Raw genomic sequence first — 26,347 nt, 5'->3', positions numbered from 1 at the left:
TTCAAAACATAGTTTTAGAATTAATAAATGAGGAGCAGGCTTGTATTTTTATCCTTCCTGAACTTTATTTCAGGATTAGAAAAGAAAAACAAGGTTTGAGACAAACGGCGCTGTAAATGTCGGCACATTGGGCCGGCAAGTCAGCGGGCTGGGCAGATGTGGAAGCAACCCCCCCCGCCACGTTCTTTATAAAGTGTTTCTGATCTGCCTGCACCTTGTTCCCCGAGACTCTGCATCACGGGGAACACATTCTCAATGGCAGTACCGTTTGACTCCAGGTGTGCTGCTGAAATATAAAGTCAAAATTCCTTTGTATGATGCATAAACATTTCAGTCTTTTGGTTACTATTTAACTCTGCAATCACATGCTCCTGTTATGCTCACTTAACTGTTACCTAACCAAGCTTGGGTCCACTCACCCACGCACAGTAAAGTCAATCTACTGACAATGGGTTGTGGTGAAGGAAAGTGCAGTGTTTATTGTAAGGTGCCATACAAGAAGTCCAGGGCAGCTAATACTCAAAAAACCTAAACTCTCAATGGGTTTCAGAAGAGCATTTTTAAAGGTCAGGTGAGGGAGGGGAGTTGGAGGGTATATGATCAGCTTGTGCACAATTCTCTGATTGGTTGAAGGTGAGGTAACAGAGGGGTGTCACAAGGGTTAACCTTATCAGTCCTTAGGCTCTAGTAGGTGTGCGGGCTATGTGCTCCTGGTCATCAAGTAGTTAACTTCCTCCATTTGGTGTGGGTTGTAGCATCTGCCAAACAACACACGAAACATGTATCAGATACTGTCACCTAGGTACTTCAGAGAAAAACCAAAGACTCTGTGACTGCCATATGGCTGATTTACTGCTTAAATTCTTACCAGTTCTCCTGGCCCAACTGCTATTTTTGTCACTACATCCTTTTTTTTTTAAAATTAATTAATTAATTTATTTATTTTTGGCTGTGTTGGGTCTTCGTTGCTGGGCGCAGGCTTTCTCTAGTTGCGGCGAGCGGGAGCTACTCTTTCGTTGCAGTGGGCAGGCTTCTCATTGCGGTGGCTTTTCTTGTTGCGGAGCACGGGCTCTAGGCGTGCGGGCTTCAGTAGTTGTGGCACGCGGGCTCAGTAGTTGTGGCTCATGGGCTTAGTTGCGGCTCACGGGCTTAGTTGTTCCACAGCATGTGGGATCTTCCCGGATCAGGGCTCGAACCCGTGTCCCCTGCATTGGCAGGCGGATTCTCAGCCACTGCGCCACCAGGGAAGAAGCCCTGTCACTACATCCTTTTAATCATGAATTCTTGAGTCAGGCTTTTGTGACTCAGGAGAGGCCTGGGAAACTACAGCTTCTCTACAGAGGCAGGCAGAAGACATGGGCAGGGGGGTCTGTCCCAGGAAGGCCCCATAGGGCCCTGATTTGTTCCATAACCACTCTGTGTTCCAGACGAATAAAACTTAGATTATGCTTAAATTTGTGTACTCTTTACACTTCTACTCATAACCTTTGGTAGGGGTGGGATGGGCAGAGAATGCTGACTCTTTACTCCAGTTTTGTTGGCCTAGTGACTTTCTTCAAAACAATTAATTACCACATTTTTCAGGGTTTTGAGAAGGAAAAAGGAACCACAGTGGGTATCTCAAGCAGAAATTACACTGAAACATACACAGAAAAGCTGGAATAGCTGAAGTGTGCTTGTGTCTGAAGGCATGGAGGAAAGTCTGGGGTTATTGAATTTAAAGACACAGAAAAATTCCTACAATCTTGGTTCCGGGAGATGCTCCTATTACCAAAGCTTTAAGCTTCTCACGTCCACAGATTGGTGCTTAGACACGAGAACATGATGTCCTGTCACTTCCACTACTTCTAAAACTGCCATCTCTGTGGCTTTAGTTGCTGCCAGAATTAACAATAGCAGGATGGGCTCTGACTTATTAACCTTCTAAGCTGATACACTTGCATACAATGGGAAAGTGGTCTAAGCTGTATCCAGAACACTGGCTCAAAGGGAGTTTCATTGCTTGTTTGGTTTTGCTTTAGCTTTCTAAATGCTTTAACTTTAAGGAGAGAGGAATGAGTGCTGAAAAAAAAAACCTGTACACACAAACTACCACACATCTTCCATAAATGTTTTCCCAGAAACATCAGCAAAATAATGCAGACTCACTTTGAAACCTAATATCGCTTCCCTTACTTCCCATAGTACTACAACTGTGCAACTGTCTTCCCCAACATACTCTGAGATCTCCTGGGCATTATCCATCTATGTAATACTTTCATCTATGATAAGGTCTTCCAAATATTAGGTTCTCAATAAATATATTTTGAATTATTTAAATACTGTATGAATGAATAATCAACTGTATAGCCCTAACTTCTGATTTGCATGCAGCTAACGTTCCTCCACAAATTTTCTGCCATATATGTAAGCTTAGGCAAATAATATGGCAATTATCACATTTTTCAAAATTCATCTGCTATCACCTCAGTTGCCAGAGAATTCTCCTTCATAACCTTTTGAACATAAGTTACAAAAAATCATTAGCATCAATCTTCATAATTAAACCTTTTTTTTTTTTAGAACAGTGTCAATCTCTAGCCAATTTTGCAGTCAGGTTTATGTAGGTACAGAATAAATATTGATAAATATTGAATGAATAAAGGCATGAATGAATGAATCCAATGACTTGAAAATAAACATCCATCTTTAAAGTTGTAAAATCATCCATCCATATTAGGGCACTCCTGATTAGGTCGGTCCCATCAAGAATACTTTATTTTTCTTAAAACCAACTGATTCAGAAACTTAATTATTTAATTATTTCTTGTAAAAACTGAAAGCAAAAAAGTAGATAATTTCAGTATTATAGTTGAAATTTCCACACTCTTCTTTCAATAATTGATGCATCAAGCCAACAATAAAATCATTAGTTGAACCGAACAGCACTATCACTGAACTTGATCTCACTAACGTTTATAGAACACTCCATCCAACAGCAGAATACCTATTTGTCAAAATCCAGAGTTTAAAACACGAATAGTAAATCTTTATATATGCAATGAAGAATATCAATTAGGAGGTTATGAGATCCCAGGATAGAATGTAGAATGTTAAAAACTCCACCTATATTACAAACAAACATATAAAATAACTTCATTGAAGGGAGTGGAGAGAAAGGGTGCTGACCAAGGTGACTTTGAAGATAAATGGAGTCTCTAAGACTAAAAGCAAAAAATCTGTACATATGTATTTTACTTTAATTGATACAGATGTTTCTCTGTGAGGTACACTTTATCAATTATTTTACCTCTATACACATATAATGGAATTGAACATTTAAATAATAGATGTCAGATGGTGGAAGTCAGGTTTTTCATTGTTGGAGTGAGAGTTTACAGGTAGGGGGAGAAGGCTAGAGTGATCATGTATCAATAGATTAGAGTTGGAGACATAAGTAAGAACTCATGTAGATCTTAATATAGACACAGATGGTTGCATATAGAACTATTTATAGATATTTATATACATGGGAAAGAATACATACATACATACGCACATATTTTTCTTTGCTTGTCAGACGAGAAGTCCTTAAAGAAATTACACCACCTTAGCTTGAAGCACACCTAGCATTTAGATATGGATTTTTTATAAAGAAACCTGGGCTCTTTGGAAAAAAGGCCAATCTAAGAATGGGGAAAAGAAATACACGGGATGAACGTGGAGCACCTTGTAGTGCCAGAAAGTAAGGAAGTGCTCCAAATACTTGAATTTACATATTATTCCAATTTGGGAAGGAGTGCATTGAAAATTAAAGAGTTTTTATGTGTATTCTGTTATTTCTGTTATGGCTCTTCTTCATGCTCTCAGTGGTTTCAGAAATGTATCTTCTAGTATGTAAGGCATCAGTATATAAACTGCAAATGGTACTCTATATGAGAAGCTGAATTATGAAAAAGTGCATCTATTATGAGAGTCTCACACCTAGGTCAGGACACATAGTTTGGCAGTGGCAGAATAGAGAGCAAAGCCTAGTGGCCTTGGATGCCATTGTTTAACTCCTATCTATCTGGGAACTAAAGAATTAGATAAGACTCAACTACATAGTTTAGACATTTAAAGTAATTACATTTATTTAGAAATAAAATCAATTTAGAGATGGGAGATCATGTTGGAAATACTTTGAGAATTTTACATTTATAGATTCAAAAGAAAATCATCTTCTGAATAGTGTTACTAATAAAAGAACTTTGTCTTGATCTACATAGTCTGAGCAGAAAACTTCTAGACTCTCTCTAGCAAGAACTTACAGAATAAGATTTACAAATCTCAATAAGCCAGTTTTTATGTCAGTGTCATCTTAGAATAAATTGACGGCTGCTAAAACTTAATTTAGTTTGAGTCTCTTCTGATCCTATTTATAGTTTTACAGACAGCCATGTTCAATTCGATTATATTATATCTTACAAGAAATATGCCAAGTTTAAATTAAGAATCTATTTTAAATGCTCTGATATTCAGGAATTTCTATCAAATTGCACTAAGCTAAGGATTTTAAACAAAACGTTTTACTTAATAAAACATTTGATCCCAATAGTAAATTTGTCGATATTAATCTCCACATTTTATTTTTGCATTTTCTAAAGCACATCTGTCAGAGTAATTATAGACTCCTGCATGTAATCTGATATTAGATGAAAAGTTTAAACTACAAATGACATAATATTAATATACAGAAGAATGAATTGATTTTTATGTTATTCTTGAAAAGAGAGTCCATCTTTTATAAAGTAAATTAAATTTACAAGTAAAAATTGAAAGTGGTATTTTGAATCATTTTAGACAGTGAACTTTCAGTTTCTGATGTTAATCATCTGTTGAATAACTTTTAAGTGATCAAATAATGAGATAATTAGGGGGTTCAGTAACTAGAGGAAGGAAAGGAAGAAATATTATTATGATATCACATACACGATATGTTATGTCACTTACTATATCATAGACTTTAATTTTGTCAATTACTTTATTTAGGGACATTAGGACAACTTGACCTAGGCTACTTTATTTATTTATTTACTTTTGCAATAATATTTTATTTGTTCTGTTTGGTCCATTGTTAGTGTAAAATTATTTAGAGTTACATTGACTAAAATTAATATTGTAGTTTCTAGCTGTTCACAGGATTTGTTTTGCCTTAATTTACTAACTAATCTCTTGGCAGAGCTAAAACAATAAAGCTATTAAAGATATGTAGGTAAGTGCCAATGAGGAAAGAGACAAGTGTATTTACATGTCACTTTCCATTACGAGCAATGGGAAAAATTAAGACAAAATTAATTATTTTTTAATTAGTTGTATTCCTTAAAATATAATATAGTGAATATTTCTACCCTCAAAATTATCCACTGGAGTTATAGAACTTTTTGATTATTTTGTGAGTGTCAATTACATAGCTATCTCTAAAAATCAATTCAGGAAAAAAGAAAAATTTTTGTAATTTTATATATATATATTTTGCCTAAAGTATGTGGATTAATAGCCTGTAGAATCCACATTAGAATCTAATCTGTATCTTTTACATTTTGTCAACCTAGTGTTCAATTTATTTGTGACACCAAGTTTGATAACTGGTACAAATACATATACCCTAAATGTGATTTGGATTAAATAACCTTAATTTTAAAAATCCCCAATACTCTATTTTATTATGGTCTCTATTTCTAATGATGCCTCCATGTTTAAATTAGCCTGAGTACCTAAATCTTCTTGTTATGCTGAAATTTTGGAACATCAGTCTATATCTTAACACAATTAAAGTGACACAACTAGTCATGAAATTGATTATTGCTTCATTAAAAATTATCAGAATATTTTGAGGGTCCTGGAGGTTAAAAGCTAAAATCTGTTCCTCATTTACTGTGAAAAAAGAATGATAAATGCACTAAAATCTAAGTCCAAACTTGCAAAGCTAAAATGCTGACCCAAAGCAGATAAGAATTCTCATTCAAAGGAAAAGAAGGGGAGCAGCAAGGGGACCGGAAGCAAAGCATCTGGCATTCCATTCGATTCCAAAAGTTCACCCCAAAACAAGTGTGGTTTTCAGAGAAGTGGCATAGTTGAGACATGAGAAGTAAATCACAGAAAAATACAAACCTGTATGGAAAATTCTCTTCCTACCTGATACGTTACTCTTAGAAGCATTTAGAGGAATGCTTATGAACTGGTTTGATTGAAAGGAGGAAACTGATATGGACTTTCTCTAATACAAAATGCACATAAGCTTCTAGAACATTTTCATGGATAGTATATGTCATTCATTATGTAGTAAAAATACCTGCTTTACACATTTTAATCGAAAGATTTCAAGAGGTTGCACTTGGATATCTTGGTTTCTTTAATTTCGTTGTATTATAATTGAAGCCGACATTCATTTCTGAAATTGATGCAATGTCAAGATAGTGAAGTAGACTAGATGGCTTTTGCATGTTGCAATATAAAAACACAGCTTTGAAACTAGGTTTATTTGTGATCAAGTCCATTTCTGTCAATTTCTCAATATCATACCCCAGTGGATAAGCCTTTTTAAGGATCAGTATTCTTGTATGTATAATATGAAAAATAGTAACTCATTATCAGGTGGTAGGAAGAACAGAGATAATGAAATAATATATCAGAAACACTTAGAACAGTGCCAGATATATAATATGTACAAAAATTATATTACTTTTACCGCCTGTAACAAATTACATTTCTTCACTATGATTTGTTACAATGCTATATATATATATATATATGCAACAAATATTTATTTTGTACTTATCAGGCACTATTCTGGGTACCAGAAATGCATCAGAAAAGGTTTTTGCTTTCATGCACTATTCATTCCAAATTGTAAGATACTGTGATTTTCACTTAGAAGCACTGATTTAGTAACAGATTTACATAAGGAGAAAAGGAAAGCTTAAGAAATATTAAAAATGTAAAACAATTTCCTCCCCTAGTTTGAAATAAACATAAGTTCACATATATTTAGTTTCTAGGTTTTCTTTGTTTTTGAATTTAAAGCAAATAAAAATACCTTTTATTGGACAGATTCACAAAAAGTATAGTTTCTTATGTTGGGAAGCTTCCCTCTTGCCCATTTTGTTCCAGAATGCAAGGCCTCAGTGACTATCAAGTCTGTGGAAGAATTTATTCAAATATCAGCTAGAATTTCCACACTTTGCATCTTCCATACAGATAAATCATGCCACATAAGGATCAGGAAATATCATCAGAAACCCTCCCAAGAGAATGGCAATGTCTTTTACGACCATTGTCTTTTAGGGCCAGTTTTATCCATGTACTTTGGCCTTTGCTCATCTAAACTTCCCTCAGATTATATCACACGGCCCAGTAAATGTCTAGTACATTTTCCCTTACCTATTCTCTCTGCAGTTGGATTTCTGTTACTTACCATCCAATGAGACATGACAACTCTGGTGACACCATATTACTACAGTTAAATTAAACCTGCTCACACTTAATGTAAGTGCATTCACTCTTTCACACACTTCTTTAACACATCTTTTAATATAAGATCCCTAAGATCAGGGGTTCTCTATATTGCTTACTACTTAATTTCTACAGCCAAAAGCAGAACTTGGCACATAGCAAAGAATCAATATGTATCTGATGGATGACTGAATATCATGGAACGAGAACCGTGTAAGGATGGAAATATGAGTGAGGTATTTAGTGAATGGAAGTTGAGTGAGGAAATATTTCTACCCTCTGATTGTATCCCTTCCTTCCACCCCCACTTTTTTTGCCCCACAATTATAAGGGGGTGGTTTTTATTCCCCGTTATATCACTTGCTTATGTCAGAATGACCTTAAAGTTTGGTTTGGCAGTTTTGTACTAAAGAATGTATTGCATTACAGGAGAAAAGAGAAAAATAGAAATTTAGTAGAAATTAAGTTAGTTAATATTTATAATTTTAAAATGCATATAAATCAATGGGATCTTGTGGAGAAATAGACAAAAGAGGGTAGAGGAAATTACAAAATATTTGCTTTCATGCCACCAAGAAATTTAAGTGAGTGAGACTCTGGGGTTAATCACATGGAGTAGAAGGGTTACCAGAGAATAAGCAGAACTTGATGAAACTTTGGTTAGTTTGATAATGGTGGTCCTATTTTATGGTCATGATGCAATATGAAAAATGACAAATTTAAATGAAATAAATAGTATATAGAGACAGAAGTGCATTTGGCCTAAATATATCACCTGGAAGAATGCTGGGAGTAATTTGAGAGGAATTGATGCAGCTGTCTGAACTTGAGATGATTAAGGAAGTATTTACATAAAATTTATAGGTAGGTGGATAGATAGATAGATAGATAGATGAGAGAGAAGGGGAGAAAATAGCTTCTTGATACACAATGTAACTTTTCTCACTGGTTGAATCAAAAGTAGAGCCAACAGAAAAAAAAAAAAAAGCAGAGCCAACAGATCAAGTTCTTGCACAACTACTTTGCCTCCTGTGTACCTCATTGTCATTGCCTGGACAGAACTTTGGACTGAAAATGACATTCACTATCCTATTTTATTTATGTAAGGAGGCTGCTGTTTGTACTTAGAGGATTTACCACCCAAAGAAAAAAGCAGAAGCAGAAGCAGGAATGAAAAATTTGCCTTTATCATGTGCGGGCAATTATTTTCAAGTATTTTGAAAGTTTATGACAACTTGAAATACAAATATCGTTGCCACACGTAGGGACTCAGGGCAACGCTGTGAGACGTTTAAGCCCCTGCACTAGGCATGCAGCACAGCCCTCTTTCATGGGGTCCTTGAAGATATCTATGATGATGGTAAGACAATAACTTGATTCAAGATGAATCAGAACCAGCACAGGAAACAGAACTTTTCATTTCCCTGGATATCGTCTCTAGCATTGGCGTTTAGAATCATGTACTGCTTTTCCTCAGCCCTTGAGAAATGCTGTATTGATGAGCAAGAAATCAGGGAAGTCAAGAACAATGACAAGCTCCTTTGTGAAAGCTCTCCTCTGCTTTTAATTGCCAAGTCCTGCCAGTAACTTCAACACTAAATTATGAAAGGATTTTGAAATCCAGCATGATTAGATGAGAGTGAAGCACTATCTCTCAAGATTAAAATCTAAGGAAACCACAGTATTGAAATACCAGATTTGAGACTATCTTTCGGAATGATTTTAGCCTTTGAAATCAGTGTTTCAGCCAATTTAGATAAACACTACACTTTTCTCTTCATGGTCCTTCAGTTGTATTTTTATCATGAAAAGCAAAAGCACTTCCTTGAAATAGCCCACATCATCTGAAAGATGCCACGTGTAACATTGATTGGCAGGCATTTGAGAATGGTAGACAGCCAATAAATCATTTAGAACTGTGTGTCCTTCAGTTCAACTTTAAACATTTACCTTTTCTCCCTTTAAAAAGCGCATTTCAATATCAAATATATATATTTTTCTATTTAAACTTATGCATCAACCTGAATATTGGGACACGCAGTGAAACTAACTGATTTGGCAATAATCCCTTAGAGCATAACTATAAACTAAATGCAATTTACATTTACGCGACAGATTTGGTTCCCAGACCAGACAATTTGTTAGTTATCAAAGGCATGTTTTAGTCCTGATTTCTGTACAGAGGAATTTATGAAATTCCATAAATAGAAACATTGTTTTCTTAATTCCTGGATTTATGATATCTTGGTATTGAGGATTTATAAGGAAGCATTTAAAAAAATTATAAAGCAAACAATTTAGGTTTCACAAGAACTAAAAGGCAAGCACTGTGATTGGACACACTCACCACTTCAAGGATGGATTTGCCCCAGCTGCTGGGAGCAATATAATAGGAAAGACTTCAGCTGCCAGCTCCTTCAAGGACTGCCTCAGCTGCAAGAGTTATCTGACCCAACATTCAGTCCTTCCTGGAGCACATGGTATCCAAACACTGATGGAGACAGTGGTATAAAAGCCTGAGCATTTTGACCCAACCTGGGATGACCCTGACAGTTCCTTCCAGTTCCAGAGAAACCCATGGCTCACATTCTTCCTCTTCCACTCCTGCGTCTACAGATGGGGTTCCCATGGGTGATACTTAATAAAACTGCCAAATATCAGATTCGCTCTCAGAATCCATAACACACACTTTAGTTTCTTAAATTTTTATTGGGATACAGTTGATTTACAATGTTGTGTTAGTTTCAAGTGTATAGCAAAGTGAATCAGTTATACATATACATATATCCACTCTTTTTTAGATTCTTTTCCCATATAAGCCATTACAGAGTATCAAGTAGAGTCCCCTGTGCTGTACAGCAGGTCTTTATTAGTTATCTATTTTATATATAGTAGTATGTATATGTCAGTCCCAATCTCCCAATTTATCCCTCCCCCTTACCCCCTGGTAACCATAAGTTTTCTAAGTCTGTGAGTCTGTTTCTGTTTTGTAAATAAGTTCATTTGTATCATTTTTTAGATTCCACATAGAAGTGATATCATATGATATTTGTCTTTCTCTGTCTGACTTACTTCACTCAGCATGACAGTCTCTAGGTCCATCCACATCGCTGCAAATGGCAGTATTTCATTCTTCTTTATGGCTGAGTAATATTCCATTGTATTTATGTACCTGGAGAAAACCATAATTTGAAAAGATACATGCACCCCAATGTTCATTGCAGCACTATTTACAATAGCCAGGACATGGAAGCAAATTAAATGTCCATCAACAGAGGAATGAATAAAGAAGGTGTGGTACATTTAACACACACGTTAAATACAGAGGCAGCCATGTAAATCCTGTTTCTGGGAATTATTTCAAAAATTCATAAAAAACATATATAATTATTGGTTGTTTAGGTAAGTATTTGAGGAGAGGGAAACAATGATGGAAAGTAAAAGGAAGTATAAGCTTCTGTTAAATAATGTCTTCCCATATTTAGCAAATATACAAATTGCATGTACACTACACTCCTTCCTTTGAGCCCAGTATTTCAATATTATATGTTTGTGTGTGTGTGTGTGTGTGTGTGTGTGTGTGTGTGTGTCTGTGTCTACTGAAATCATTGTAGATTTTACTGGATCTCAATATAAGGAGATTCTGAAGAGTATGTCTGGAATTGGGTTGAATAGTGGAGGACTCATATTGACACATGAAGCCTGTTACTTTGGCGTTTCATTAGTTTTATTATTGTAACAGACATCTCCATGACCTAAATATATTTTTACATTTGCTACCTTTTTAAAGTTATTTATGTGAAATTAATAACTCTATTTATTACCTTAGAAACAGTTTATAATGATTTATTAATATGGATTTATTGTCAATAATACATTTTGACTTATTGTATCTTTGTGGAGCCATTTAAAAAATTAAATTGTAATAGAAGGGAATAAATGCATATTATAAGCTGCTTGCTTTGTGTAATGGATCTGTTTAACTACAGGACTATTTTTGCTTTGAAAGAAGTTAAGACCAAATTGTTCTAGTAAACTGAACTGGAGGTGACATTTGTCATTAATCCCCTTTTCTCAAGACCTTACCAGTCTTTAATTCACCTTAGCAAACACTTGTAACTAACACACTATGTACTTATATTTTTTGCCTTCTGTTTATCCAAATAGATTTTAAGTTCCATGAGGGGAAGTTTTCTTGTCAGTTAGTTCATTCTTATTAGTACATCCCCTGTGTCTAGTATATATCAAGTACTTAAACATTATTTGTTGAATGAATGGCTCTTATTTTAAAGAGAAGCCAAAATTTTAGCCTTAGTAGAGGGAATCCATGCCCACATCTGGCCCTGGATATTATATTGTTTGTATGATTCTTCTACCAAAATAACTGTTTAATAATAGAGAAAATCATTCAAAGTAACTTTGTGTCTGAAGAATTTTTTACCTTATACGTGAAATTAAAAAACAGTGGTATTAGTTCTGATTTTTATATTAATTAAGTGTTTGACAAAGTTGTCTTATCACAGTATACTATGCACTTGAAAAGTGCTTGTTTATGTGAGTGCTGGCATTAATGAATGTGTAGCTTTCAGGGGTGAGAAGAGGGATAATGAAGAGCTGGCCTCTATATACCTCCTTCCCTGTAATGTCATTTACTATATTGATTTTCCACTCTCTACTCCCCAAATAAAATTTTGCAGTGGGCATTTGGGAAACTCTAGATATAAGGAAGAGAATTTAATATCCTAACTGAGACAAGAGGTGACTTCATTTTGATTTTCCATTTAGAGTTTATAGTGTAATTAAAGAAAATGCACATATATCTAGAGATAATCATGGATAATAAACACATACAATTACCATTATAAGTGGATATTATAACAGCTGAAGCACAAAAAGAAATGAAAAAGTATTATCAGCATTATGCAAATGCATATTCTCTTCAAGAATTCCAGTTACAGTGAAAGTATTAAAATAATTCAACACATTCGGAGCCCATATGTGTTGTGATCGTTTTTAAAAGTATTCAAAAATTTCTGTGCAGAAAACATTTTTTATAAAGATCTTGTTTAAACGAAAGTATTTAGAAGAGTACGGTATAAAATTACATTGCGGAACACAATTATTTTTCTCTTTAGAACACACATAATAAAACATAATTATCTGTATTTTTTTTTTCCCTAAACATGAGTTTTAGTGGTGTTACTTGATCCTGCATAATAAGGGTACTTTTTTTCTTAACGTAAATGTAGTATAGTAATTCTTTCTAATTCAGAAAGTATAGTTACAGTCTAGGCAGAAAGGATCTGAAGATCACACAGCAAGTGCAGTGAAATATCTCAATGACATCGACTTCTAGAGAGAATTTTGTAAATTCTTATTATCAGTGCATACATGTAACTGATAACTCAAGAGTGAATTCTACAAAATCATTTACAAAAGTCTCCTCTTTTGCCCCAGAAGTCTTTCCTAAGAATAACCCTTACAGATTCTCTCTACTCCTCACCCATTTACTGCTTGGGGAGAGGTATTAGTTACAAGACTGGTGAGTGTTCTAGAGGAAAGTCTGGGCCTGTGTTTCTCGGTCATTCGTGCTCTGTCTCCTTGTTGAGAGCAGTTGCTGTGGTCTGCATTCTACACCACACAGTCAGATTGGGGAGCAAGCTCTTGTCCTTTGGTAAGGTCTGGCCGCTTCCTAGGAAAGCTTACATCAGGTGATAAATACGAACAACCTGATAGGACCAGCCTTAGAGGTACTTTTTCAAACAATAAGTAATAGAGCTGATATTTTTATCTTAATCTGTTTAATCACTGCTTTTGTAATACTATAGATTGTAACAATGAATGGAGCAGTAAATTCCTATGTTATCAAATATAAACGATAAATACACTATATATCAAATGCATTATTATATCCCTATACTCTTACAATAATGGTTTTTTAAACTTGTTTTTACTGTTATTTATTATTAGTTTGTCTTTATCCTAATATCATTTATATTATCAGACTCTGAATATCTTCAAAACATAAGTTAATAGAAATATAAATTTTTGTTCCTAAACTTAGAATCTTAGAGAATGGCTCTCCAAAATGGGGTGTTGATAGCCCTCTTGTGTATTTTTATTTAATTTGTACATTTGGTCACTATTAGGAAACTTGGTCATTTTTTGCCTGCTTTGACACACACAAAACATCTGCTAACAAGTTGTATGTTATTTCTTTACTGATGTTTTTACTTTTGCTATTTTTCCCTGTTAATATTCCATGTGTGTATAGCATTGCTTGAAGATTTAATTTAAAGTCATTATTATATATGCCATTGGAGATTGCTATTGACCTTTCAATATTCATGACCCCATTCTTAGTCACAGAATCCCAGTTTAGCTGAATGCAATGTACCATTTTCCACCTTCCTTTATGTCTTAATGCAACCATACTAAGGCAAGTTGTTTGGAACTTCTGAGATGGTTCATTAATTGCAGTTGACTCAGCAGGTACATATGCCCTTTTTACTTTTTTAATTAATTTTTTATTGGAGTACAGTTGATTTATAATGATGTGTTAGTTTCTGCTGTACAGCAAAGTAAATCATTTATACATATACATATATCTACTCTTTTTTGTATTCTATTCCCATATAGGTCATTACAAAATGTTGAGTAGAGTTGTCGTAGTCAGATATGCCCTATTTTATTTATTTATTTATTTATTTAACATCTTTATTGGAGTATAATTGCTTTACAATGGTGTGTTACTTTCTGCTTTATAACAAAGTGAATCAGTTATACATATACAAGATATGCCCTATTTTAAATCTTTGTATACATTTTGCAGCTGGCCTGGAATGCAGATGTAATGGCTAGAAGCATTAGGTAAGCTTTCAGACAGAAGCCATGTGCTGAAATTAGTGAAAGAGAAGTACAGTCTCAGGTTCCTGATGACAACATGAAGCTTGCATTCTAGCAATAGACCACCAATTTGCAAACTTCTTATATGTCAGAGTAAAAAGCAAACCTCCATTTTTTTAAAGCTTCTATATTTGGATCTCCAAATGCTATTTCTAACTGATAAACATGCCCACAAATTAAATAGGTATTAGAAATTTACTCATCAATTTATTTATTTATTTTTATTTATTGAGGCATAGTTGATTTATATTATGTTTCAGGTATACAACATACTGTTTCACAATTTTTAAAGATTATACTCAATTTATAGTTATTATAAAATATTGGCTATATTCCCTGTGCAATATATCCTTATAGCTTTTTTATTTTATACACAGTTTGCCCCTCTTAAACCCTACTCCTGCATTGCCTTTCACCCCTTCCGTGTCCGCACTGGTAACTACTATTTTGTTCTCTATATCTGTGAGTCTGTTTATTTTTGTTATATTCACTAGTTTGTTTTATATTTTTATATTCCATATATAAATGAAATCATACAGTATTTGTCTTTCTCTGTCTGAATTATTTCACTAAGCATAATACCCTCCAGGTCCATCCATGTTGTTGCAAAGGGCAAAATTTCATCATTTTTTTTTTATGGCTGAGTAGTATCCCATTGTGTGTGTGTGTGTGTATATATATATATATATATATATATATACACACACATATATGTATATATATATATACACACACACACACACACACACATTTTCTTTTTTTTAATTTATTTAATTAATTTATTTTTATACATCAGGTTCCTATTAGTTGGGAGATTGGGATTGACATATATACACTAATATGTATAAAATAGATTACTAATACCACATTTTCTTTATCCATTCATCTGTGATGGACACAAGTTGCTTCAATATCTTTGCTATTGTAGATAATGCTTCTCTGAACATTGGGGCACATGTATCTTTTTGAATTAGTGTTTTTGTTTTCTTCGGATGTATTCACCAATATAATAATCATAATTTACTGGAATAGTACTTTAGGAGGTTAATCCATGATAAATAGTCTATCCATGGAAACACTTATAAATTGCAAATCATTATAAGATACTGGATTTACATGGTCCCTCATTTATATATATATCACTGAATTACTGTGCTGTACACCTGAAACTAACATGAGATTGTAAATCAACTATACTTAAATAAAATAATAGAAACAAAAGCAAAAAAAAAAAAATGAGGTATCATGTAGATCCAATATCTCATAACATATATGTTCTTTTTCAGATTTTTCTCCTTTACGGGTTATTACATGATACCTCTTAATTCTTTTTGTCATGACTATAATTTACATGGACACAAAAACTGTTATAAGAGTTTTGTATGTATAAATGAATTGTGCCTCCTAACACTGTATATAGATGAGAGTAACAACAATTTATCTTTTCATTATAAATGTCTGAAATTTTTGGATTACATTTCACAAAACATATCTCTTGAGTTACACTTTTATTATCACCAAAGTTTTAGCTAATTTGATTAGCAAAGCAGCACATGATGCAAATAGCAACCCATTACCTCTGCAAGAAAACTTTTGGAATAGGAAAGCCTATTTACGGTGGTCATTCAGGCCTAGACATCTTTGACTTGATAATATGTTGCAACACTGTATTACATATATGGAAGTGTATATTTTTGAGGACACACATTTCTAAAATATTGAAAAATTTAGTAATAGTTGTTTCTAAAACTATTCTTTAATATAAAAGGGGATAAGAAGACCTTACTCTAGATGTTAGGTTGAGAACCTCTGCTTTGATATTTTGAATATATTGAATGGAAACAAGGTCACCCTATCATGTAGAACTATTTAGGTAGCTGAGTTATACTACATAGATCTAGTCAAAGGGGAAATATCAGGACACATCTATAAGTCATACACCAAGGGAAAAAATTCTTTCAAAATGCTTATAAGAAACACCCAAGTCGAAGGAGTCCTTTAAAGTATTATATAACACTTCATACCTGACAGCTGCAACACAACACATGTATAGATTAAAAGACAGTCACCCATATTGAATTTACCTGCTGATGGAGTGGAATACTGTGCTGTGCTTTTCTCAACAGCAGGACTGAAAGGTATGTCCTCCTCTAGCACACAACAAAAGGAGTGAGAAAGATATTTCCTAAATTTTAAAGGAAAAATAGAGATACTTAAATAGAGGGTGATATTGATGGTGTTAGAAGGTGAGTGTCACCTCTAAAACTGTTTGCTCATTACATTTTGTGACCTTCTTTGGCAATATCACAGTCCTGTAGATGATTATTTTTTATCCATACAGCTTGAGAGTGAGAAGGGGGGATATAGAAGATAGAATAGGAGGGGATCACTGTAGAGACCACAGTGGTGAACAGGCTTGTCGGAATCCTGAGCTTGGCCACATCACAAAACGATACTCAAATTTAAAGTCAGAAAAGAATGAGATATCAAACACATTAAGCTTAGTTTTTGTTGATATTCATCCAGATCAGCATTTAGGGTGCCGAAAGGTCATATTCCAAATAAGTCACAGATCTGACTGGATTCAGCATCCTTGTCCACTCAGAGTCTTGTCCATCTTTCATGGTCACAGCAACCATGTGCATTATAGAAGCTACTAGTTCCTAGGAGCCCAGATCCCCAGGCCTGTGATCTTTTTATAGTTTTGAAAGGGATCTGGAGGTAGAATGCAAGAGTATTTTCAACATTCAAGGGTCTGATCTGTTGCTTTATGAGAAGATTCATGCCATATCACATCTAAATTTTTTTCCAAAATTTATTATAAATTTTTACAACCTCTTTGGGTCTATGTAAGTTTACGTAACCTGACCTTGGCTTACAGAAGGCACAAGGTTTAAACATCTAATCATCAGAAATTAGCAGAAAGTTTGCTGAAATTTGAGGTGCAGTAACTTTGGGGATTGAACCATAAGTATCCCTTGATGCCCTGATTCCCATCCAGACCCTCGGTGGCTAAAATTTAATCTTAATTCTGCTTGAAATTAAGTGTTTGTATTCATCTATCATTCGTTTTTGATAAAATGCCTAGAGAGATAAAATGAGGATGTCAAAGAACAATCTCATAAAAATGTGTATGGCTTTAATAATAATTGTATGTTCTGTTTATTTGACTGCTGCTAAACTCTAAAGTTCATTTGTAGCAAATTTTTATTTTTTATGCAACAATTTGCCTGTCAGGATTCCTAAAATAATTGTCAGCTGTCAGTGGGCTGACAATGTTTTCTTCCGTTACAATGCATTTCCAGTTGTTAGTAGTACTAGGACCTTTTAAATAAGAGAAGCATCTGAGGACGATAGCTTTAAGGGAGATGGTCCTTTGACCAGATAAGACAACATGGGACTTACTGTGACATTTAACTACCAATGATATTTGTAAATAAGACAGAGAAAGACAAATATCATATGATATCACTCATATGTGGAATCTAATTTTTAAAATGATATAAATGAAATTATTTACAAAACAGAAACAGACTCACAGATTTGGAAAACAAACATATGGTTACCAAAGGTGAAATATGGTGGGGGGAAGGGATAAATTAAGAGTTTGAGATTAACATACTACTATATATAAAATAGATAACAAGCAAGAACCTACTGTATAGCACAGGGAACTCTAGTCAATATTCTGTAATAACCTATATGGGAAAGGAATCTAAAAAACGGTGGATATATGCATATGTATAACTGATTCACATTGCTGTACACCTGAAACTAACACAACTTGTAAATCAACTCTACTCCAATAAAATTTCTTCAAAAATCCAAAAGTATCAGTATATTTGATTTTAAACATAAACAGTATTGACAGTGTGCAATAATAATTACACATTCAGACTTAGGAAATTCCAAGAGTTTGGGGAGCTGTGAGTCAGGAACTGTGAACAAAGACTAAATATATATGAGACGTATATTTTGGTCTTCTGAATAATCAAATATATACTTTTCTTATAAGTCACAATATCACAGTCTTATAAACCTTTAATGGGCTTTGCTTTTCTCTGAGATGGGAGCCAATGGAGGGTTTTCAGTGAGAGGTGATGTGATTTGACTCGGGCTACTGCAGAAGATTCCTTCTGGCTGCTAAATTGAGGACAGTCTGGAAGATGGCAAAGATGGAGGCGGGGCAAGCAAAGAGGCTATTACAGGGGTCGAGGGATTTATGTTACACAGAAATTATTTGTTCTGTGCAAGTTCGAAGTAACGCACCCATGAAATCATCTGAGGTTGGAAGCCATTTTTGGAGATTTCTATACAGCAAAAGAAGGCATGAAAATAAAAGATAAACACCAATGTGGGAACTTTTGACATCAGAGGGTTGAAAACTCCACCCTCAGATCCTGTGAAGCGCCTGAATTTTTGAAACTAGAGGCCTGTAGCTTAGTTACACCTGCGCAGAATGGCTCTGTCTTCGCTGCAAACCTCGGATGTCTCAGCGTTTTGGCTTGCTGTGTTTCTGACAAAGGGAACCTGGCTCAGATAAATCGCCCAGCGAAGAAAAATCCAAGACACCAGTCAGATTTTTACAACAGTTGTCTATGCTGAGTGGCTGACAGGGTCTTGGTGCTTCCGCTGGGTGGCAGGTCTGAACCTCTGAGATGGGAGAGCTGAGTTCAGGACACTGGTCCACCAGAGACCTCCTGGCCACACGTAATATCAATTGGCAAGAGATCTCCCAGAGATCACTGCCTCAACGCTAAGACCCAGCTCCACTCAATGACCAGCAAGCTCCAGTGCTGGACACCCCATGCCAAACAACTAGCAAGACAGGAGCACAACCCCACCCATTAGCAGAGAGGCTGCCTAAAATCATAATAAGTTCACAGACATCCAAAAACACACCACTGGACGTAGTCCTGCCCACCAGAAAGACAAGATTCAACCTCATCCACCCGAAACACAGGCACCAGTCCCCTCCACCAGGAAGGGAACACAAGCCACTGAAACAACCTTACCCACTGGGGGCAGACACCAAAAACAATGGGAACTACCAACCTGTGCCTAAAAAAAGGAAAGCCCAAAACGTACTAAGTTACACAAAATGGGAAGACAGAGAAATATGCAGCAGATGAAGGAGCAAGGTAAAAACCCACCAGAGCAAACAAATGAAGAGGAAATAGGTAGCCTACCGGAAAAAGAATTCAGAGTAATGATGTCCACATGTCGTGGAGCAACTAAGCCCATGTGCCAAAGCTACCGAGCCTGCGCTCTAGAGCCCGCGGACCACAACTACTGAGCCCACGTGCCGTAACTACTGAAGCCCGTGCACCTAGAGCCTGTGCTCTGCAACAAGAGAAGCCACTGAATAGAGAAGCCCGTGCACAGCAATGAAAACCCAATGCAGCCAAAAATTAATTAATTAATTAACTAATTAATTAAAGTAAATAAAAATTTAAAAATAAAAGAACACTTTTGGAATCTGAATTTCTTTTGGAAGTTTTTACATAACAATAAACATTTTCAGGACTTTATCCATTATCATTCTAAGTAACTTGTTAAACATATTTACCCTGTAAAAGGGTTTCCAAAGAGATGACTGTAACTTTAAATGATGCTCGGTGACATGTGTTCTTTAATAAGCATACAAAACAGAATTATTGTGTGAACCTATGTAAGAAGCAGGAGTCTGCCTATAGAAGTTGTGAATCTAAATTAAGTTGAACCCATTAAGAGTTTGGTGATGAGTGAGTGAAGAATTTGCTTTTGAAATTTGTCATGGGACCCTAGTATGGTATTTGGATCTCTTTATTTATTTATTTTTATATTCTTTTCCAAATTCTTTTCCCATTTAAGTTATTACAGAGTATTGAGCAGAGTTCCCTGTGCTATACAGTAGGTCCTTGTTGGTTATCTATTTTAAATATAGCGGTGTGTACTTGTCAATCCCAAACTCCCAATCTGTCCTTCCTCCCCACCCTTCCCCCCGGTAACCAAAGTTTGTCCTCTAAGTCTGTGAGTCTATTTCTGTTTTGTAAATAAGTTCATTTGTATCATTTTTTTTAGATTCCACATATAAGCGATATCATGTGATATTTGTCTTTCTCTGTCTGACTTACTTCACTTAGTATGATAATCTCCAGGTCCAACCATGTTGCTGCAAAAGGCATTATTTCATTCTTTTTATGGTTAAGAAATATTCCATTGCATATATGTACCGCATCTTCTTTATCCATTCATCCATCGATGGACATTTACGTTGCTTCCATGTCTTGGCTATTATAAACAGCTCTGCAATGAACATTGGGGTGCATGTATCCTTTCAAACCATGTTTTTCTCCAGCTATATGCCCAGGAGTGGGGTTGCTGGATCATAAGGTAGCTCTATTTTTAATTTCTTAAGGAATGTCCATACTGTTCTCCATAGTGGCTATACCAATTTACATTCCCACCAACAGTGCAAGAGGGTTCCCTTTTCTCCACATCCTCTCCAGCATTTATTCTTTGTAGATTTTCTGATGATGGCCATTCTGACATATGTGAGGTGGTACCTCATTGTAGTTTTGATTTGCATTTCTCTCATAATTAGTGATGTTGAGCGTCTTTCCATGTGCCTCTTGGCCATCTGTATGTCTTCTTTGGAGAAATGTCTATTTAGATCGTCTGCCCATTTTTTGATGGGGTTGTTCGTTTTTTTTTAATATTGAACTACATGAACTGTTTATAAATTTTGGAGTTTAATCCCTTGTAGGTTACATCGTTTGGATCTCTTTAATTGAGGGCCAATAAATCTGAAATCCCAAGCAAGCAGAACATTTGGAGTTAAGATCTCTTTCAGGAATAGACTCTCACAGGTAAAACATGACAAGACTAAGATAAGCTTTTATAAAATTCTGATAGGTGACCCAAAGCAAAATGTGTTCTATAAGTATGCTGATCTCTGAGATCTTCTGAACTCATTAGTCCTGAAGTCAAATGGCAAAACAAACTTATTAGGTTAAGCTTGTTCTTTGTTCTATGAACTTCATTTTATAAGATCATAAAAATATGATAAGAAAATACAGAAAGAAAGTCAGCAAGTACTATGGCAGGATTTTATAATGGATAAAATGTGATCAAATGATCAAAGTATTCCTTAAAAGCATTCATCATTTCTAGAAATCAAAGTAAATAGAGATCTGAGAATCTAATGAAAATAATTTAGATTTCAGATTCAACACAAAATGTATTTCATTACTGTGACCAGGGAAGCCCCCAAGGGAATGGTTCAAGCAGCCTCAGGGAAACTCCAAGATCTTGAACCATAATGGGAAGGGTATCTTGGCTGGTTCTTGTGGAACCTACAGATATTGCCTATTGTCTCCCCAACAGACCAACTAACACATGTTGACTAAGCAAAGCTAAGTGAAATAGAAGTATGGCTATAATGGAGAATACCTCTTTGACAAGGTGTTCTTAGATGAGTAGATAATGAGATGATATTTATAGCTATTGAAATCTGGGCTCAAGTGGTTAAGGTGGGCCTTTCAAGGCCAGTAACAGATTAGAAGAGATGAAGTTCATGACATAAGCATTTAGGATGGAGGAACAGTGAGTAGAGAGCCTTGAAATGAGTCTTCATAAATAAACTGCTGTTTAATAAACAGCTCTCTGCCCAGGTGAGCAATCTATTGTCTGAGAGGAGAGTTGTTTGCTCACACAAATTGGTTTGCAGGAATTTCCCGAAGCAAACAATGATGTTATTTATGGATTTACAGCCTTACCTTCCTGAAAAATAATTTTCTGAAATAAATTTTTAAATCATATTGACACGGATGGCCTCAGGTTTCATTTCTGACAGTTAAGCTACGTAAATACAGATAGTCTAAAGTTTCTGTGTACGGTTGATTAATAATATCCAGCAAAGATCATACTACCTTTATTTGCGATGAGCTTCAGCTGAAAGTCGAAAAAAAACTTTAATTTCTGATCTTTAATGAAATCATTGCAGCTGAGACAATTTTCTTAAGCTGGATGTGTGTGTGTGTGCATACTCTGTCAGCATATTCCAAGATATCGTCTCTAAAATTTCAATTTAAAATGAATGGAAGAAGTATTAAATTGTTTAAATCCTTCATTACTCAAGTCCTATATTACTTCAATTGATTGTCCTGTATTTTTATGGCAAAGTTTTTGACATGTTGTCATGAATTTAAATGAAAAAGCTGTTCAGCAAGAAAGCAGGAGTATTTATTTTCAAAAAGGATTCACCACCATATGTCATTTACAGAAAAGAATCAATTCTTCAGGGCATAAAAGTATAAATTTCGTTTGTTGGTGTGGAAGTAAGCAAAATGAACATTATTACATATTCTTCACAGGGTTCTCCAAAGCTTCAGGTAAAGCTGCTTAGATGGAGAAAAATAAAAACAAATTGCTAGAGGTTCTTAGTTACAAATCGGAAAATAAAAAAAGAAAGTGTTGCTTGAATTTTGTACTTCTCTCCAGGGAATTAAAAGCAATACATAATTTTTTTTTTTTTTTACAAATATTGATATAGTTCCATGTTGATTCCATATGTGAGCAATTTGCCTTCTGTTACGCTCACCATTGCATGTTTTTTTTTTTTAATTTTTATTTATTTATTTATTTATGGCTGTGTTGGGTCTTTGTTTCTGTGTGAGGGCTTTCTCTAGTTGCGGCAAGTGGGGGCCACTCTTCATCGCGGTGCGCGGGCCTCTCACTGTCGTGGCCTCTCTTGTTGCGGAGCACAGGCTCCAGACGCGCAGGCTCAGTAGTTGTGGCTCACGGACCCAGTTGCTCCGCGGCATGTGGGATCTTCCCAGACCAGGGCTCGAACCCGTGTCCCCTGCATTGGCAGGCAGATTCTCAACCACTGCACCACCAGGGAAACCCATTGCATGTTTTTAATTCAGACTGGAGTGCACTTGTCTGCCAGAAATTTTGATTTCTTCATTTGAAGTGAGGTAATAACACATTCTAAAGTAAATATATTTCTCAGAATTACAAAAATGTTGTGCTTTTGACTAATATATGATTGAATAAGATCATATTTGATTGAACCTAAGGAATAATATTTCATATCCAAAGAAAATTAAATAGCAATGGTGTACACACACTCATATCTGACATTTTATATAATATAATATTAAAATATTGTATATAAATATTATATCAATATAATATAATGAAGAAAGTTTAAAAAGTCTCCTGAATAGTAAATTTAGACTTGAATATATGGAAAGAGATATCATATTCTCGGAAAAGACTCAAAATCATCAATGTATTGGTTCCCCTTAAGTAAAATTTTACCTTTTATGTTATTACAAAATAGTGTTTTCTGGGGCTTATTTTTCTGGAGTTTAGATAAGTTGACTGAAATGGACTTAGAGGAATAAATAAACAGAAGTCTGAGACAAGGTATTCTCAGGACAATGCTCTCTCTGAAGGCTCTGAGGGAAATCATTTCCATGTCTTGTTCTCTTGGTTGGTGTTGCCAGCAAGCCTTGGTGATCCCTGGTTGGTAAATGCATCCCTCTAATCTCTCTGTTTCTATTTTCACATGGCCATCTCCTTGTTTGTCTGCATCTTCATGTGGCTTTCTCCTCTGTATATCTGTGTCTCTTCTCCTTTTGTAAAAACAACAGTCATATTGTATTAGGTCCCATCCTATGATATCATCTTATCCTGATTAGATCTGCAAAGACTCTATTTCCAAAAACTGTCAAATTCATGACAACTGAATGTTAGGACTTCAGTGTATGAATTTTGGGGTGACACAATTCAAACCATACCACCATCTTACTGTTTCACTCACTAATGAATTGATAAATCTTTGACACATAAACTTACTTACATTTGAGTGAGAGTATCTTAAAATTATACTTTATTGTGTAGCTTGTTCCACCCAGATGACCAAATGGAATCACCAGCCTGAACCAATTAAGGTATGTTGTTCAAGAGTGGATTTCATTGACCACTGACATCTAAGCACAAGAATACCTTTAATTTTTTCCCTAGAAAAAAAGAAATAGAATATACCGTTACTGCGTTCCTATTTCTCTTTTCCTTGACTTCATGTCTTGTTGTTTCTGTTATTTCTGGTTATTGGTCAAAATTAGTCAAGTCCTACTTCTGATGGTGCATGCCAAATGAACTATTCCCCACTGGTCTATCACTGGATAGCGCCTCCATTACAATGCTGAATAGAAATAATGAGAAGTAGAATAATAGAGTAGTGAGAAATAATTTTTGCCTTATCCTTGATCTTAAGGAGTATTTAACATACCATGGTCTACAATGTTAATTGTAAGTTTTTACAGATGCCTTTTACCAGATTAAGTTATTTTCTATTCCTACTTTGCTGAGAATTCTTATAAAGATGAATTTAGTCAAATACTTTTCCTCCTATAGGTACATGATCATATTAATTTTTGTTCTTTTATTTTATTAATTTGGTGAATGACATTTATTTAGTTTCACATGGTGAGTTTACTTTTTGCTTAATGTAATCTTTTTATTACTTTTAATGGTGGTCATATTTCCAAGGGGACTAGAATTTTATCAGCCAGAGAATGGACTACCTGGTCTATGGCCTATTTCCACTCAACTGGTCACTGTGGGATCTGATTCAATATCTGTGTTCATCCATAACTAAAATCCAGACACACTGTCCTGCACATCATAGCTAAATAGGTCACTAGAAAAGCATGAGCAACTTAGGATTCTGCTATTGAAAGTTTTGCATTTTGTTTCAATTCTTGCCTGCCAGTTTCTCTTCTTTATTATAAATTCCCTAATTTATATATTTCATATTTTATCATTAATATGTCAGTAATAATTAAACAATTCATCACAGCATCCTCTCAGGCTTTAATCTATACATTGAAGCATGCTTAATACAATATTGCTATAAGCTCTGCTTCACACATTATCAGTTCTGCTTCCTTTTCACTTTCTTTTCTCTAAAATATATCCCAGTGTATCTTCAACTAACCTTTGATTTTTCAGCAGTGTACATCATAGAGTTTAAGAATAATCTTTTCCTTGTTAATTAAATTTTGATTTCCACCTCTTAAAGGAAAATTAGATGGATTGCATTTACTGTTAGATATGACAGAGCTTTTCTGGTTTTTGGCTTCCAAGCAATATCTTAATATATTCTTTTGTGTTTACAACAGCTGCTTTTTTTTTTTGTAACTATTTTCAAAATAAAATAGAGCTGCAATATTTTGCTTTCTTTTAAGCATTTCAATAGATAATTTTTCATTCACAGTGCAAATAAGTAAAAATAATAAATGTACAAAGCAAGGAATTTAGCATTTAAAAAATTTCATAGATCTGATCTTATTAAAATGTAGATTTAGTACAGCTGGAATAGGGCCCAATATTCTTAATTTCTACTGGATTAAATTAACAATGAAGAGGAGAAAAGAAGTTTTTGGTTACTTTAGTAAGCACAGGCAAATTCCATATTATTTAAAATATCACTCTAGTAAAAATAAAAATTAATATATTGTATAAAGACCACTTCTTTAGGTTTAGATTGATCTATTATTAGAATAAAAATGGAATCTTTTTACTTTCTGTAACTCTGTATTCCAAACAGCTAGAAATTTTTGAGTAGCAATTGTTCACCGTTTAATAACATTTTCCCAAGATATCTAATGCACCTAAGGACGAAATAGCTGCCTTCCAGTGATTTCCAATTTATCCAATTTTCTGGCCACTTGTCTCCCCGCAGAATGACAGATAACTCTTTCAGTCTCTCCACTTTCTGAACACTTAAGCCAATTGTTTTCAATCTTTTTCCTCAGCAACTCTATCTCTTAAAACACTTTAGGGTGGCTCTGGAAGGGTTTTCTCTTTAGTTAAATGGTGATACACCTCTCCCATCATCCAAAGTGTCAAAGGAGGAATAGTGATATTTTCTTTACATTAGGGCAAGTTCCATTGTTTCCTTCATCTTGCA

The 26,347-nt window shown here is 34.8% G+C and overlaps 1 long non-coding RNA gene across 2 annotated transcripts; it reads right to left on the bottom strand.

The window, feature by feature from the left end:
- Window positions 1–453: 453 nt before the first annotated feature.
- Window positions 454–25,274, bottom strand: LOC132362144 (uncharacterized). 2 transcript variants are annotated; one of them, XR_009502237.1, is made up of 5 exons: window positions 24,233–25,274; window positions 16,464–16,564; window positions 9,821–10,645; window positions 7,058–7,158; window positions 454–758 (listed from the first exon to the last, which is right to left on the bottom strand). It is a non-coding gene; the product is annotated as an uncharacterized LOC132362144 (long non-coding RNA). The 2 variants fall into 2 exon arrangements; XR_009502238.1 differs by lacking the exon at window positions 16,464–16,564 and having other exon boundaries at window positions 24,233–25,272.
- Window positions 25,275–26,347: the final 1,073 nt, after the last annotated feature.

This window comes from Balaenoptera ricei, chromosome 3 (genome assembly GCF_028023285.1).
Source record: "Balaenoptera ricei isolate mBalRic1 chromosome 3, mBalRic1.hap2, whole genome shotgun sequence".
Classification (NCBI taxonomy): Eukaryota; Metazoa; Chordata; class Mammalia; order Artiodactyla; family Balaenopteridae; genus Balaenoptera; species Balaenoptera ricei.
The sequence above is the reverse complement of the archived record's forward strand: the minus strand, read 5'-3'. Positions and strand labels throughout refer to the sequence as shown.